This window comes from Mustelus asterias, chromosome 11 (assembly GCF_964213995.1).
Source record: "Mustelus asterias chromosome 11, sMusAst1.hap1.1, whole genome shotgun sequence".
NCBI classification, from domain to species: Eukaryota; Metazoa; Chordata; class Chondrichthyes; order Carcharhiniformes; family Triakidae; genus Mustelus; species Mustelus asterias.
In genome coordinates this window covers 74,668,572-74,690,317 of record NC_135811.1, presented here as the reverse complement: position 1 = coordinate 74,690,317, position 21,746 = coordinate 74,668,572, and the positions used below count along the sequence as shown (strand labels likewise).

The 21,746-nt window shown below is 45.4% G+C and overlaps 2 protein-coding genes across 2 annotated transcripts in view; both read right to left on the bottom strand.

The window, feature by feature from the left end:
* LOC144500596 (ADP-ribosylation factor 2-like) overlaps nucleotides 1-19,061 on the bottom strand; it is a 384,154-nt gene extending 365,093 nt beyond the window's left edge. The window contains exon 1 of the mRNA XM_078223765.1: nucleotides 19,051-19,061. The gene's annotated coding sequence lies outside the window, so the exon portion shown is untranslated. The remainder of the gene's footprint in view (nucleotides 1-19,050) is intronic.
* Nucleotides 1-21,746, bottom strand: part of LOC144500595 (proto-oncogene Wnt-3) — a 403,721-nt gene that overhangs the window by 59,547 nt on the left and 322,428 nt on the right. The window lies entirely within an intron of this gene.

Genomic DNA, 21,746 nt, shown 5'->3' with positions numbered 1-21,746 from the left:
GATCAGTAAGTTTGCGGACGACACGAAGATTGCTGGAGTTGCGGATAGTGATGAACATTGTCAGAGAATACAGCAGGATATAGATAGGCTGGAACATTGGGCGGAGAAATGGCAGATGGAATTTAATCCAGATAAATTCGAAGCGATGCATTTTGGTAGATCGAATGTGAGGGGGAGCTATACAATAAATGGCAGAACCATCAGGAGTATAGACACACAGAGGGACCTGGGTGTACAAGTCCACAGATCCTTAAAGGTGGCAGCACAGGTGGAGAGGGGGGGTCAAGAAGGCATATGGCATGCTTGCCTTTATTGGATGGGGCCTAGAATATAAAAATTAGCATATGATGTTGCGGCTGTATAGAACGTTGGTTAGGCCACATTTGGAATGCTGAGTCCAGTTCTGGTCGCCACACTACCAGAAGGACGTGGAGGCTTTGGAGAGAGTACAGAAAAGGTTTACCAGGATGTTGCCTGGTATGGAGGGTCTTAGCTATGAGGAGAGATTGGATAAACTGGGGAAGTTCTCCCTGGAAAGACGGAGGATGAGGGGCGACCTGATAGAGGTGTATAAAATTATGAAGGGCATAGATAGGGTGAACAGTGGGAAGCTTTTTCCCAGGTCGGAAGTGACGAACACATGGGGTCATAGGTTCAAGGCGAGGGGGGCAAGGTTCAACACAGATGTGTGGGGGACGTATTTTACACAGAGGGTGGGGGGGGCCTGGAATCCACTCCTCAGCAAGGTGATTGAGGCGGACACGCTGGGATCGTTTAAGACTTATCTAGATAGCCACATGAACAGACTGGCAATAGAGGGATACAAACGAATGGTCTCATTGGGGACATGAGCGGCGCAGGCTTGGAGGGCCGAAGGGCCCGTTCCTGTGCTGTATTGTTCTTTGTACACTCACTGACACACACACACACACACAATCAAACACATTCACCGACACACACACACAATCAAACACACTCAGCGATACACACACACAGTCAAACACACTCACCGATACACACACACAATCAAACGCACTAACCAACACACACACACACACAGTCAAACACACTCACCGATACACATACACAATCAAACACACTCACTGACACACACACACACACAATCAAACACACTCACCGACACACACACAGTCAAACACACTCATCGATACACATACACAATCAAACGTACTCACTGACACCCACACACAATCAAACACACTCACCGACACGCACAAGCAAACACTCACCGACACACATACACACAATCAAACACACTCACCAACGCACACACAATCAAACACACTCGCAAACTCACACACACATTCAAACACACTCACCGACACACACACACAATCAAACACACTTACCGAGACACACACAATCAAACACACTCACCAAAACACACACACACAATCAAACGCGCTCAGTGACACACACACAGAATCAAACACCTCACTGACACACACACACAATCAAACACACTCACCGACACACACACACAATCAAACACACTCACCGACACACACACACAATCAAACACACTCACTGACACACACACACAATCAAACACACTCACTGACACACACACACAATAAAACACACTCTGACACACACACAATCAAATGCACTCAGTGACACACACACAGAATCAAACACACTCACTGACACACACACACACAAGTAAACACATTCACCGACAGACACACACATAGAACATAGAACATAGAACAGTACAGCACAGAACAGGCCTTTCGGCCCACAATGTTGTGCCGAGCTTTATCTGAAACCAAGATCAAGCTATCCCACTCCCTATCATCCTGGTGTGCTCCATGTTCCCATCCAATAACCGCTTAAATGTTCCTAAAGTGTCTGACTCCACTATCACTGCAGGCAGTCCATTCCACACCCCAACCACTCTCTGCGTAAAGAACCTACCTCTGATATCCTTCCTGTATCTCCCACCACGAACCCTATAGTTATGCCCCCTTGTAATAGCTCCATCCACCCGAGGAAATAGTCTTTGAACGTTCACTCTATCTATCCCCTTCATCATTGTATAAACCCCTATTAAGTCTCCCCTCAGCCTCCTCCGCTTCAGAGAGAACAGCCCTAGCTCCCTCAACCTTTCCTCATAAGACCTACCCCCTCCAAACCAGGCAGCATCCTGGTAAATCTCCTCTGCACTCTTTCCAGTGCTTCCACATCCTTCTTATAGTGAGGTGACCAGAACTGCACACAATATTCCAAATGTGGTCTCACCATGGTCCTGTACAGTTGCAGCATAACCCCACGGCTCTTAAACTCCAACCCCCTGTTAATAAAAGCTAACACACTATAGGCCTTCTTCACAGCTCTATCCACTTGAGTGGCAACCTTCAGAGATCTGTGGATATGAACCCCAAGATCTTTCTGTTCCTCCACAGTCTTCAGAACCCTACCTTGGACCCTGTAATCCACATTTAAATTAGTCCTACCAAAATGAATCACCTCACATTTACCAGGGTTAAACTCCATTTGCCATTTTTCAGCCCAGCTTTGCATCCTATCTATGTCTCTTTGCAGCCTACAACAGCCCTCCACCTCATCCATTACTCCACCAATCTTGGTGTCATCAGAAAATTTACTGATCCACCCTTCAGCCCCCTCCTCTAAGACATTAATAAAAATCACAAAGAGCAGAGGACCAAGCACTGATCCCTGCGGCACTCCGCTAGCAACCTGCCTCCAATCCGAAAATTTTCCATCCACCACCACCCTCTGTCTTCGATCAGACAGCCAGTTACCTATCCAATCGGCCAACTTTCCCTCCATCCCACACCTCCTCACTTTCATCATAAGCCGACCATGGGGGACCTTATCAAACGCCTTCCTAAAATCCATGTACATGACATCAACTGCCCTACCTTCATCAACACACTTAGTTACCTCCTCAAAAAATTCAATCAAATTTGTGAGGCACGACTTGCCCTTCACGAATCCGTGCTGACTATCCTGGATTAATCCGCATCTTTCTAAATGGTCGTAAAGCCCATCTCTAAGGATCTTTTCCATCAATTTACCAACCACCGAAGTAAGACTAACCAGTCTATAATTACCAGGGTCATTTCTATTCCCTTTCTTAAACAGAGGAACAACATTCGCCATTCTCCAGTCCTCTGGCACCATCCCCGTGGACAGCGAGGACCCAAAGATCAAAGCCAAAGGTTCTGCAATCTCATCCCTTGCCTCCCAAAGAATCCTAGGATACATTTCATCAGGCCCAGGGGACTTATCGACCTTCAGTTTATTCAAAACTGCCAGGACATCCTCCCTCCGAACATCTATTTCCTCCAGCCTATTAGCCTGTAACACCTTCTCTTCCTCAAAAACATGGCCCCTCTCCTTGGTGAACACTGAAGAAAAGTATTCATTCATCACCTCGCCTATCTCTCCTGACTCCATACACAAGTTCCCACTACTGTCCTTGACCGGCCCTAACCTCACCCTGGTCATTCTTTTATTCCTCACATAAGAGTAAAAAGCCTTGGGGTTTTCCTTGATCCGACCCGCCAAGGACTTCTCGTGTCCCCTCCTAGCTCTCCTAAGCCCCTTTTTCAGCTCATTCCTTGCTAACTTGTAACCCTCAATCGAGCCATCTGAACCTTGTTTCCTCATCCCTACATAAGCTTCCCTCTTCCTTTTCACAAGACATTCCACCTCTTTCGTGAACCATGGTTCCCTCACTCGGCCATTTCCTCCCTGCCTGACAGGGACATACCTATCAAGGACATCCAGTAATTGTTCCTTGAAAAAGTTCCACTTTTCATTAGTTCCTTTCTCTGACAGTTTCTGTTCCCAACTTATGCCCCCTAATTCTTGCCTAATGGCATCATAATTACCTCTCCCCTAATTGTAAACCTTGCCCTGCCGTACGGCCCTATCCCTCTCCATTTCAATAACAAAAGACACCGAATTGTGGTCACTATCTCCAAAGTGCTCTCCCACAACCAAATCTAACACTTGGCCCGGTTCATTTCCCAGTACCAAATCCAATGTGGCCTCACCTCTTGTCGGCCTATCCACATATTGTGTCAGGAAACCCTCCTGCACACACTGCACAAAAACTGCCCCATCCGAACTATTTGACCTACAAAAATCTATATTTGGAAAGTTAAAGTCCCCCATGACAACTTACCCTGTGACCCCCACACATTTCCATAATCTGCTTAGCAATTTCTTCCTCCACATCTCTATTACTATTTGGGGGCCTATAGTAAACTCCTAACAACGTGACCGCTCCTTTCCTATTTCTAACCTCAGCCCATATTATCTCAGTGTGCAGATCCCCCTCGAAGTGCCTTTCCGCAGCCGTTAAACTATCCTTGATTAACAATGCCATTCCTCCACCTCTTTTACCAGCTTCCCTACACTTAGTGAAACATGTATACCCCAGAACGTCCAACAACCATTCCTGTCCTTGTTCTACCCACGTCTCCGTAATGGCCACATCATCGTAGTCCCAAGTACCAATCCACGCCCCAAGTTCATCTACCTTGTTCCGGATGCTCCTTGCATTGACGTAGACACACTTCAACTCACCTTCCTGTCTACCGGTACCCACTCTTGACCCTGATACCTTCCCCAATACCTCACCACCCTCACTGACTTCTGGACTACAACTCCTTTTCCCACTCCCCTGACAAATTAGTTTAAAACCCCCTGAAGAGCCGTAACAAATTTCCCTCCTAGGATATTGGTGCCCCTCTGGTTCAGGTGCACCCCGTCCTGTTTGTACAGGTCCCACCTTCCCCAGAATGTGTTCCAATTATCCACGTATCTGAAACCCTCCCTCCTACACCATCCCTGCAACCACATGTTTAACTGCACTCTCTCCCTGTTCCTCAACTCGCTATCACGTGGCACCGGCAACGTACCAGAGATGACCACATGTTTTGTCTTGGCTCTCAGCTTCCAGCCCAGCTCCAGAAATTCCTGCTTTAAATCCCCGTCCCTTCTCTTACCTATGTCATTGGTACCAATGTGTACCACGACTTGTGACTGTTTCCCCTCCCCCTTCAGAATCCGGAAAACACGGTCTGAGACGTCACGGACCTTGGCATCCGGTAGGCAACATACCATCCGTGAGTCTCTTTTGCTGCCACAGAACCTCCTATCTATCCCTCTAACTAACAAGTCCCCAATAACTATTGCCCTCCCGCTCTGCCCCTTACCCTCCCGAGCCACAGAGACGGACACAGTGCTGGAGATCCTCTCACTGCGGCTCACCACTGGTATGTCATCCCCCTCAACTGTATCCAAAGCGGAATACTTGTTGCTAAGGGGAACGACCACCGGGGATCCCTGCACGGGGATCCCTGCATCTTCCTCCCAGCCCCTCTCACCGTCACCCATCTGTTTTCATTCCTCGGAGTAACTGTATTCCTAAAGCTTCTGTCTATGGCCACCTCTGCCTCCCTAATGATCCTAAGTTCATCCAACTCCAGCTCCAGTTCCCTAACACGGTTTTGGAGGAGCTGCAGATGGGTGCACTTCCCACAGGTGTAATCAGCAGGGACACTGACGGAGTCCCTCACCTCAAACATAGTGCAAGAGGAACATAGCACTGCCTGCACACCCATCCCCTCTAGATACCTTGCCAGTACCAGGTAGAAACAGCAAAAATGAATTAAACTCACCCCTGCTGGCCTTTTCTGCCTAAGCCCTGCGAGCCAAAGCCTTATAGCTCACACTCTGCTTCCCACTCACTCCACTGCCTGCTACCGACGCTGCCCGCTGTATACTGCAGCCGACCTTTTGTACTTTGCGCGTTTATAAAACCCTTCCCAGACTCCTTAGCAGCCCACTTCCAGTTTTCAGTTTAAACTTAAAATTCTACTGCAAAAGTAAAGGCCAAAAAAAAACCACACACTAGCTGACTAATTAAATAAATAAACAATTCAATTAATCTCTCACGAGCACTGCTGCCGCCAATCACTCCCTCTCAGCTTTCTCCAGTGGAACACAATCAAACACGCTCACTGACATGCACACACAATCAAAAACACTCCTGACACGCACACACAATCAAACACTCACCGACTCACACACAAGCAAAAAGACTCACTGACACACACACACAATCAAACACACTCACCGACAGACACACGCAATCAAACACACTCACCGACACACACACAATCAAACACACTCACCGACACATACACACAATCAAACACACTCACCGACACATACACACAATCAAACACAATCACCAACACACACACACAATCAAATGCACTCAGTGACACACACACATAATTGAACACACTCACTGACACGTACACACAATCAAACACACTCAGTGACACACACACACAATCAAAGACACTCACTGACACACACAGAATCAAACACACACACTGACACACACACACAATCAAACACACTCACTGACACACACACAATCAAACACACTCACCGAAACACACACACACAATCAAACACACTCACTGACGCACATACAAACAAACACACTCAGTGACACACACACACAATCAAACACAGTCACTGTCACAAACACACAACCAATCACACTCACTGACACACACACAATCAAACACACCCACACAATCAAACACACTCACTGATGCACAAACAAACAAACACACTCACTGACACACACACACAATCAAACACACTCACTGACACACACACAATCAAAACACTCACCGACACACACACAGTCAAACACACTCACTGACACACACACACAATCAAGCACACTCACTGACACACACACACAATCAAACGCACTCACCGACACACACACAATCAAACACACTCACTGACACACGCACAATCAAACACACTCACCGACACACACACAGTCAAGCACACTCACTGACACACACACACAATCAAACACACTCACTGACACACACAATCAAACACACTCACCAACACACGCACCGAATCAAACACACTCACTGATACACACAATCAAACATGCTCAGTGACACACACACAATGAAACACACACAAAAAAATCAAACACACTCACCGACACACACACAATCAAACACACTCACTGTCACAAACACACAATCAATCACACTCACTGACACACACACAATCAAACACACTCACCGAAATGCACACAATCAAACACACTCACCGACAAACGCACAATCAAACGCACTCACCGATACGCGCACAATTATACACACTCACCGACACACACACACACACAATTAAACACACTCAAGGCACACACAGACACAATCAAACACACTCACTGGCACACACACAATCAAACACACTCACCGACACACACACACAATCAAACACACTCACGGACACAATGACACACAATCAAACACACTCACTGACACACACACACTCAAACACACTCACTGACACACACACAATCAAACACACACCCCAAAACGCACACACAAAATCAACCACACTCACCGACACACACACACAATCAAACACACTCACTGACACACACACAATCAAACACACTCACTGACATACACAAACAACCAAACACACTCACTGACACATGCACACAATCAAACACACTCACTGACACACACAGAATCAAACACACTCACTGAAACAAACACACAATAAAACACACTCACCGACTCACACTATCAGACACACTCAAGACACACACACACAAGCAAACACACTCACTGTCAGACACACACACAATCAAACGCACTCACTAACACACACAACTAAAAAACACTCACTGACACTCACACCCAATCAAACACACTCACTGACACATACACACAATCAAACACACTCACTGACACACACACAATCAAAAACACTCACTGACACACACACAATCAAACACACTAACCGACACACACACACACAATCAAACACACTCACTGACACACACACACACACAATTAGAAACACTCACCAACACACACACACAATCAAACACACTCACCGACACAAACACACAATCAAACACACTCAGTGACACACACAGAATCAAACACACTCACTGATACACACACACAATTAAACACACTCACCGACACACACACACAATCAAACACACTCACCGACACACACTCACCGACACACACACACAATCAAACACGCTCACTGACACACACACACAATCAAACACGCTCACTGACACACACACACACAATCAAACACACTCACTGATTCGATGAGGGCTCTGTACTGGGACCTCTGCTGTTTGTGATATATATAAATGATTTGGAGGAAGATGTAGCTGGTGTGATCAGTAAGTTTGCGGACGACACAAAGATTGCTGGAGTTGCGGATAGTGATGAACATTGTCAGAGAATACAGCAGGATATAGATAGGCTGGAACATTGGGCCGAGAAATGGCAGATGGAATTTAATCCAGATAAATGCGAAGCGATGCATTTTGGTAGATTGAATGTAAGGAGGAGCTACACAATAAATGGCAGAACCATCAGGAGTATAGACACACAGAGGGACCTGGGTGTACAAGTCCACAGATCCTTAAAGGTGGCAGCACAGGTGGAGAGGGTGGTCAAGAAGGCATATGGCATGCTTGCCTTTATTGGACGGGGCATAGAATATAAAAGTTAGCATATGATGTTGCGGCTGTATAGAACGTTGGTTACGCCACATTTGGAATGCTGAGTCCAGTTCTGGTCGCCACACTACCAGAAGGACGTGGAGGCTTTGGAGAGAGTACAGAAAAGGTTTACCAGGATGTTGCCTGGTATGGAGGGTCTTAGCTATGAGGAGAGATTGGGTAAACTGGGGATATTCTCCCTGGAAAGATGGAGGATGAGGGGCGACCTAATAGAGGTGTATGAAATTATGAAGGGCATAGATAGGGTGAACAGTGGGAAGCTTTTTCCCAGGTCGGAAGTGACGAACACATGGGGTCAAACGTTCAAGGTGACGGGGGCAAGGTTCAACACAGATGTCAGGGGGACGTATTTTACACAGAGGGTGGTGGGGGCCTGGATTGCACTCCTAAGCAAGGTGATTGAGGCGGACACGCTGGGATCGTTTAAGACTTATCTAGATAGCCACATGAACAGATTGGCAATAGAGGGATACAAACGAACGGTCTAGTTGGGGACATGAGCGGCACAGGCTTGGAGGGCCGAAGGGCCCGTTCCTGTGCTGTTCTTTGTTCTTTGTACACTCACTGACACACACATTCAAACACACTCACCGACACACACACACACAATCAAACACACTCACCGACACACACACACACAATCAAACACACTCAGCGATACACACACAGAATCAAACGCACTCACCGACACACACACAGTCAAACACAGTCAGCGATACACACACACAGTCAAACGCACTCACTGACACCCACACACAATCAAACACACTCACCGACACACACAATCAAACACACTCACCGACACACACAGACACAATCAAACACAGTCACCAACGCACACACACAATAAAACACACTCGCAAACACACACACACATTCAAACACACACAATCAAACACACTCAGGGACACACCCACACAATCAAACACACTCACTGACACATACACACAATCAAACACACTCACTGACACACACACAATCAAACACACTCACTGACACATACACACAATCAAACACACTCACTGACGCACACACAATCAAACACACCCACACAATCAAACACACTCACTGACACACACACACAATCAAACACACTCACCGAAACACACACACACAATCAAACAGACTCACTGACGCACACACAAACAAACACACTCAGTGACACACACACACAATCAAACACACTCACTGTCACAAACACACAATCAATCACACTCACTGACACACACACAATCAAACACACTCACCGACATGCACACAATCAAAGACACTCACCGACACACGCACAATCAAACACAGTCACCGACACGCGCACAATTAAACACACTCACCAACGCACACACAATCAAACACACTTGCAAACACACACACACATTCAAACACACACAATCAAACACACTCAGGGACACACACACACAATCAAACACACTCACTGACACATACACACAATCAAACACACTCACTGACACACTCACAATAAAACACACTCACTGACACATACACACAATCAAACACACTCACTGACACACACAGAATCAAACACACTCACTGACACACACACACAATCAAACACACTCACCGACACACACACACAATCAAAAACACTCACTGACACACACACAATCAAACACACTAACCGACACACACACACAATCAAACACACTCACTGACACACACACAATTAGAAACACAAACCGACACACACACAATCAAACACACACACACAATCAAAAACACTGACTGACAACACACACAATCAAACACACTCACCGACACGCACACAATCAAACACACTCACCGACACACACACAATCAAACACACTCACTGACACATACACACAATCAAACACACTCACCGAAACACACACACACACAATAAAACACACTCACTGACGCACACACAATCAAACACACTCACTGACTTCCACACACACCCACACAATCAAACACACCCACACAATCAAACACACTCACTGACGCACAAACAAACAAACACACTCACTGACACACACACACAATCAAACACACTCACCGAAACACACACACAATCAAACACACTCACCGAAACACACACACACTATCAAACACACTCACCGACACACACACAATTAAACACACTCACCGAAACACACACACACAATCAAACACACTCACTGACGCACATACAAACAAACACACTCAGTGACACACACACACAATCAAACACAGTCACTGTCACAAACACACAACCAATCACACTCACTGACACACACACAATCAAACACACCCACACAATCAAACACACTCACTGACGCACAAACAAACAAACACACTCACTGACACACACACACAATCAAACACACTCACTGACACACACACAATCAAAACACTCACCGACACACACACAGTCAAACACACTCACTGACACACACACACAATCAAGCACACTCACTGACACACACACACAATCAAACGCACTCACCGACACACACACAATCAAACACACTCACTGACACACGCACAATCAAACACACTCACCGACACACACACAGTCAAGCACACTCACTGACACACACACACAATCAAACACACTCACTGACACACACAATCAAACACACTCACCAACACACGCACCGAATCAAACACACTCACTGATACACACAATCAAACATGCTCAGTGACACACACACAATGAAACACACACAAAAAATCAAACACACTCACCGACACACACACAATCAAACACACTCACTGTCACAAACACACAATCAATCACACTCACTGACACACACACAATCAAACACACTCACCGAAATGCACACAATCAAACACACTCACCGAAATGCACACAATCAAACACACTCACCGACAAACGCACAATCAAACGCACTCACCGATACGCGCACAATTATACACACTCACCGACACACACACACACACAATTAAACACACTCAAGGCACACACAGACACAATCAAACACACTCACTGGCACACACACAATCAAACACACTCACCGACACACACACACAATCAAACACACTCACGGACACAATGACACACAATCAAACACACTCACTGACACACACACACTCAAACACACTCACTGACACACACACAATCAAACACACACCCCAAAACGCACACACAAAATCAACCACACTCACCGACACACACACACAATCAAACACACTCACTGACACACACACAATCAAACACACTCACTGACATACACAAACAACCAAACACACTCACTGACACATGCACACAATCAAACACACTCACTGACACACACAGAATCAAACACACTCACTGAAACAAACACACAATAAAACACACTCACCGACTCACACTATCAGACACACTCAAGACACACACACACAAGCAAACACACTCACTGTCAGACACACACACAATCAAACGCACTCACTAACACACACAACTAAAAAACACTCACTGACACTCACACCCAATCAAACACACTCACTGACACAGACACACAATCAAACACACTCACTGACACACACACAATCAAAAACACGCACTGACACACACACAATCAAACACACTAACCGACACACACACACACAATCAAACACACTCACTGACACACACACACACAATTAGAAACACTCACCAACACACACACACAATCAAACACACACACAATCAAACACACTGACTGACACACACACAATCAAACACACTCACCGACACGCACACAATCAAACACACTCACCGACACACACAGAATCAAACACACTCAATGACACATACACACAATCAAACACACTCACCGAAACACACACACTCAATCAAACACACTCACTGACGCACACACAATCAAACACACTCACTGGCGCACACACACACACACACACAATCAAACACACTCACTGACGCACAAACAATCAAACACACTCACTGACACACACACAATCAAACACACTCACCGAAACACACACACAATCAAACACACTCACCGAAACACACACAATCAAACACACTCACCGAAACACACACACACAATCAAACACACTCACCGACACACACACAATCAAACACACTCACCGACACACACACACACACAATCAAACACACTCACTGACGCACACACAAACAAACACACTCAGTGACACACACACAATCAAACACACTCACTGACACACACACACAATCAAAAACACTCACTGACAGACACACGCAATCACACACACTCACCGACACACACACAATCAAACACACTCACCGACACAAACACACAATCAAACACACTCAGTGACACACACAGAATCAAACACACTCACTGACACACACACACAATTAAACACACTCACCGACACACACACACAATCAAACTCACTCACCGACACACACTCACCGACACACACACACAATCAAACACGCTCACTGACACACACACACAATCAAACACACTCACCGACACACACACACAATCAAACACACTCACCGGCACGCACACAATCAAACACACTCACCGACACACACACACAATCAAACACACTAACCGACACACACACAATCAAACACACTCACCGAGAAACACACTCAGTGACATACACACAATAAAACACACTCACTGACACACACACAATCAAACACACTCACTGACACACACACACACACACATTGAAACACACTCACTGACACACACACAATCAAACACACTCACTGTCACACACACACAATCAAACACACTCACTGACACACAGACAATCAAACGCTCTCAGTGACACACACACACAATCAAACACACTCACTGACACACACACAATCAAACACACTCACTGACACACACACAATCAAACACACTAACCGACACACACACACAATCAAACACACTCACTGACACACACACACACAATTAGAAACACTCACCGACACACACACAATCAAACACACTGACTGACACACACACAATCAAACACACTCACCGACACGCACACAATCAAACTCACTCACCGACACACACACAATCAAACACACTCACTGACACATACACACAATCAAACACACTCACCGAAACGCACACACACAATCAAACACACTCACTGACGCACACACACACACAATCAAACACACTCAAGGCACACACACACACAATCAAACACACTCACTGACACACACACAATCAAACACACTCACCGACACACACACAGTCAAACACACTCACTGACACACACAATCAAACACACTCACTGACACACACAATCAAACACACTCAGCGACACGCACACAATCAAACACACTCACTGACGCACACACAAACAAACACACTCAGTGACACACACACAATCAAACACACTCACTGACACACACACACAATCAAAAACACTCACTGACAGACACACGCAATCACACACACTCACCGACACACACTCACCGACACACACACACAATCAAACACGCTCACTGACACACACACACAATCAAACACGCTCACTGACACACACACACAATCAAACACACTCACTGATTCGATGAGGGCTCTGTACTGGGACCTCGCCTGTTTGTGATATATATAAATGATTTGGAGGAAGATGTAGCTGGTGTGATCAGTAAGTTTGCGGACGACACGAAGATTGCTGGAGTTGCGGATAGTGATGAACATTGTCAGAGAATACAGCAGGATATAGATAGGCTGGAACATTGGGTGGAGAAATGGCAGATGGAATTTAATCCAGATAAATGCGAAGCGATGCATTTTGGTAGATCGAATGTAAGGAGGAGCTACACAATAAATGGCAGAACCATCAGGAGTATAGACACACAGAGGGACCTGGGTGTACAAGTCCACAGATCCTTAAAGGTGGCAGCACAGGTGGAGAGGGTGGTCAAGAAGGCATATGGCATGCTTGCCTTTATTGGACCGGGCATAGAATATAAAAGTTAGCATATGATGTTGCAGCTGTATAGAACATTGGTTAGGCCACACTTGGAATGCTGAGTCCAGTTCTGGTCGCCACACTACCAGAAGGACGTGGAGGCTTTGGAGAGAGTACAGAAAAGGTTTACCAGGATGTTGCCTGGTATGGAGGGTCTTAGCTATGAGGAGAGATTGGGTAAACTGGGGATATTCTCCCTGGAAAGATGGAGGATGAGGGGCGACCTAATAGAGGTGTATGAAATTATGAAGGGCATAGATAGGGTGAACAGTGGGAAGCTTTTTCCCAGGTCGGAAGTGACGAACACATGGGGTCAAACGTTCAAGGTGAGGGGCGCAAGGTTCAACACAGATGTCAGGGGGACGTATTTTACACAGAGGGTGGTGGGGGCCTGGATTGCACTCCTAAGCAAGGTGATTGAGGCGGACACGCTGGGATCGTTTAAGACTTATCTAGATAGCCACATGAACAGATTGGCAATAGAGGGATACAAACGAACGGTCTAGTTGGGGACATGAGCGGCACAGGCTTGGAGGGCCGAAGGGCCCGTTCCTGTGCTGTTCTTTGTTCTTTGTACACTCACTGACACACACATTCAAACACACTCACCGACACACACACACACAATCAAACACACTCACCGACACGCACACACACAATCAAACACACTCAGCGATACACACACAGAATCAAACGCACTCACTGACACCCACACACAATCAAACACACTCACCAACACACACACACAATCAAACACACTCACCGACACACACAGACACAATCAAACACAGTCACCAACGCACACACACAATAAAACACACTCGCAAACACACATACACATTCAAACACACACAATCAAACACACTCAGGGACACACCCACACAATCAAACACACTAACTGACACATACACACAATAAAACACACTCACTGACACACACACAATCAAACACACTCACTGACACAGACACACAATCAAACATACTCACTGATGCACACACAATCAAACACACTCACTGACGCACACACACACACAATCAAACACACCCACACAATCAAACACACTCACTGGCGCACAAACAATCAAACACACTCACTGACACACACACACAATCAAACACACTCACCGAAACACACACACACAATCAAACACACTCACCGAAACACACACACACAATCAAACAGACTCACTGACGCACACACAAACAAACACACTCAGTGACACACACACAATCAAACACAATCACTGTCACAAACACACAATCAATCACACTCACTGACACACACACAATCAAACACACTCACCGACATGCACACAATCAAACACAGTCACCGACATGCACACAATCAAACACACTCACCGACATGCACACAATCAAACACAGTCACCGACACGCGCACAATTAAACACACTCACCAACGCACACACAATCAAACGCACTTGCAAACACACACACACATTCAAACACACACAATCAAACACACTCAGGGACACACACACACAATCAAACACACTCACTGACACACACACACAATCAAACACACTCACTGACACACACACAATCAAACACACTCACTGACACATACACACAATCAAACACACTAACCGACACACACACAATCAAACACACTCACTGACACACACACAATTAGAAACACAAACCGACACACACACAATCAAACACACACACACAATCAAAAACACTGACTGACAACACACACAATCAAACACACTCACCGACACGCACACAATCAAACACACTCACCGACACACACACAATCAAACACACTCACTGACACATACACACAATCAAACACACTCACCGAAACACACACACACACACAATCAAACACACTCACTGACGCACACACAATCAAACACACTCACTGACTTCCACACACACACACACAATCAAACACACCCACACAATCAAACACACTCACTGACGCACAAACAAACAAACACACTCACTGACACACACACACAATCAAACACACTCACCGAAACACACACACAATCAAACACACTCACCGACACACACACAATCAAACACACTCACCGAAACACACACACACAATCAAACACACTCACTGACGCACAGACAAACAAACACACTCAGTGACACACACACACACAATCAAACACACTCACTGACACACACACAATCAAACACACTCACTGACACATACACACAATCAAACACACTAACCGACACACACACACAATCAAACACACTCACTGACACACACACAATTAGAAACACAAACCGACACACACACACAATCAAACACACACACACAATCAAAAACACTGACTGACAACACACACAATCAAACACACTCACCGACACGCACACAATCAAACACACTCACCGACACACACACACACACACAATCAAACACACTCACTGACGCACACACAATCAAACACACTCACTGACTTCCACACACACACACACAATCAAACACACCCACACAATCAAACACACTCACTGACGCACAAACAAGCAAACACACTCACTGACACACACACACAATCAAACACACTCACCGAAACACACACACAATCAAACACACTCACCGACACACACACAATCAAACACACTCACCGAAACACACACACACAATCAAACACACTCACTGACGCACAGACAAACAAACACACTCAGTGACACACACACAATCAAACACAGTCACTGTCACAAACACACAACCAATCACACTCACTGACACACACACAATCAAACACGCCCACACAATCAAACACACTCACTGACGCACAAACAAACAAACACACTCACTGACACACACACACACAATCAAACACACTCACTGACACACACACAATCAAAACACTCACCGACACACACACAGTCAAACACACTCACTGACACACACACACAATCAAGCACACTCACTGACACACACACACACACAATCAAACGCACTCACCGACACACACACAATCAAACACACTCACCGACACACACACAATCAAACACACTCACTGACACACACACAATGAAACACACTCACCGACACACACACAGTCAAACACACTCACTGACACACACACACAATCAAACACACTCACTGACACACACAATCAAACACACTCAGCGACATGCACAGAATCAAACACACTCACCAACACACGCACCGAATCAAACACACTCACTGATACACACAATCAAACACGCTCAGTGACACACACACAATTAAACACACTCACACAATCAAACACACTCAGTGACACACACGCAATGAAACACACACAAAAAATCAAACACACTCACCGACACACACACAATCAAACACACTCACTGTCACAAACACACAATCAATTACACTCACTGACACACACACAATCAAACACACTCACCGAAATGCACACAATCAAACACACTCACCGACAAACGCACAATCAAACGCACTCACCGACACGCGCACAATTATACACACTCACCGACACACACAGACACAATCAATCACACTCACTGACACACACACAATCAAACACACTCACTGACACACACACACACAAACAAACACACTCACGGACCCAATGACACACAATCAAACACACTCACTGACACACACACAATCAAACACGCTCACTGACACACACACACAATCAAACACACACCCCAAAACGCGCACACAAAATCAACCACACTCACCGACACACACACACAATCAAACACACTCACTGACACACACAAACAACCAAACACACTCACCGACTCACACTATCAGACACACTCAAGACACACACACACAATCAAACACACTCACTGTCAGATACACACACAATCAAACGCACTCACTAACACACACAACTAAAAAACACTCACTGACACTCACACCCAATCAAACACACTCACTGACACATACACACAATCAAACACACTCACTGACACATACACACAATCAAACACACTCACCGACACACACACAATCAAAAACACTCACTGACACACACACAATCAAACACACTAACCGACACACACAATCAAACACACTCACTGACACACACACACACACACAATTAGAAACACTCACCAACACACACACACAATCAAACACACACACACAATCAAACACACTGACTGACACACACACAATCAAACACACTCACCGACACGCACACAATCAAACACACTCACCGACACACACAGAATCAAACACACTCACTGACACATACACACAATCAAACACGATCACCGAAACACACACACTCAATCAAACACACTCACTGACGCACACACAATCAAACACACTCACTGGCGCACACACACAATCAAACACACTCACTGACGCACAAACGATCAAACACACTCACCAAAACACACACACAATCAAACACACTCACCAAAACACACACACACAATCAAACACACTCACCGACACACACACAATCAAACACACTCACCAACACACACACAGAATAAAACACACTCAATGATACACACAATCAAACGCGCTCAGTGACACACACACAATTAAACACACACAAACAATCAAACACACTCACCGACACACACACAATCAAACACACTCCACACACAATCAAACACACTCACTGTCACAAACACACAATCAATCACACTCACTGACACACACACAATCAAACACACTCACTGACACAAACACACAATCAAACACACTCACTGACACACACAAACAACCAAACACAGTCACTGACACATGCACACAATCAAACATACTCACTGACACACACAGAATCAAACACACTCACTGAAACAAACACACAATCAAACACACTCACCGACTCACACTTTCAGACACACTCAAGACACACACACACACAATCAAACACACTCACTGACACACACACACACACAATCAAACGCACTCAGTAACACACACAACTAAAAAACACTCACTGACACTCACACCCAATCAAACACATTCACTGACACATACACACAATCAAACACACTCACTGACACACACACACAAACAAACACACTAACCAACACGCACACACAATCAAACCCACTCACTGACACACACATAATCAAACACACTAACCAACACGCACACACAATCAAACCCACTCACTGACACACACATAATCAAACACTGTCCCCGATACACACACACACAATCAAACACACTCACCGACACATACCCAATCAAACACACTCACTGACAGACACACAATCAAACACACTCACTGACACACACAATCAAACACACTCACTGACACGCGCACAATCAAACACACTCACCGACACACACAGAATCAAACACACTCACTGACACACGCACAATGAAACACACTCACCGACACACACAGAATCAAACACACTCACTGACAGACACACAATCAAACACACTCACTGACACACACACTCACTGAAACACACACACGATCAAGCACACTCACCGACACACACACACACAATCAAACACACTAACCGACACACACACAATCAAACACACTCACTGACACACACAAACAACCAAACACACTCACCGACTCACACTATCAGACACACTCAAGACACACACACACAATCAAACACACTCACTGTCAGACACACACACAATCAAACGCACTCACTAACACACACAACTAAAAAACACTCACTGACACTCACACCCAATCAAACACACTCACTGACACATACACACAATCAAACACACTCACTGACACATACACACAATCAAAAACACTCACTGACACACACACAATCAAACACACTAACCGACACACACAATCAAACACACTCACTGACACACACACACACAATTAGAAACACTCACCAACACACACACACAATCAAACACACACACACAATCAAACACACTGACTGACACACACACAATCAAACACACTCACCGACACGCACACAATCAAACACACTCACCGACACACACACAATCAAACACACTCACTGACACATACACACAATCAAACACGATCACCGAAACACACACACTCAATCAAACACACTCACTGATGCACACACAATCAAACACACTCACTGGCGCACACACACAATCAAACACACTCACTGACGCACAAACAATCAAACACACTCACCAAAACACACACACAATCAAACACACTCACCAAAACACACACACACAATCAAACACACTCACCGACACACACACAATCAAACACACTCACCGAAACACACACACACAATCAAACACACTCACTGACGCACACACAAACAAACACACTCAGTGACACACACACAATCAAACACACTCACTGTCACAAACACACAATCAATCACACTCTCTGACACACACACAATCAAACACACTCACCGACATGCACACAATCAAACACAGTCACCGACACGCGCCCAATTAAACACACTCACCAACGCACACACAATCAAACACACACGCAAACACACACACATTCAAACACACACAATCAAACACACTCACTGACACATGCACCCAATCAAACACACTCACTGACACACACACAATCAAACACACTCACTGACACATACACACAATCAAACACACTCACTGACACACACACAATCAAACACACTCACTGACACACACACAATCAAACACACTAACCGACACACACACACAATCAAACACACTCACTGACACACACACACACAATTAGAAACACTCACCGACACACACACAATCAAACACACACACACAATCAAACACACTGACTGACACACACACAATCAAACACACTCACCGACACGCACACAATCAAACACACTCACCGACACACACACAATCAAACACACTCACCGAAACGCACACACACAATCAAACACACTCACTGACGCACACACAATCAAACACACTCACTGACGCACACACACACACAATCAAACACACCCACACAATCAAACACACTCACTGACGCACAAACAAACAAGCACACTCACTGACACACACACACAATCAAACACACTCACTGACACACACACACAATCAAACACACTCAAGGCACACACACACACAATCAAACACACTCACTGACACACACACAATCAAACACACTCACCGACACACACACACAATCAAACACACTCACTGACACACATAATCAAACACACTCAGCGACACGCACAGAATCAAACACACTCACCAACACACTCACAGAATAAAACACACTCAATGATACACACAATCAAACGCGCTCAGTGACACACACACAAGTAAACACACTCACTGTCACAAACACACAATCAATCACACTCACTGACACACACACAATCAAACACACTC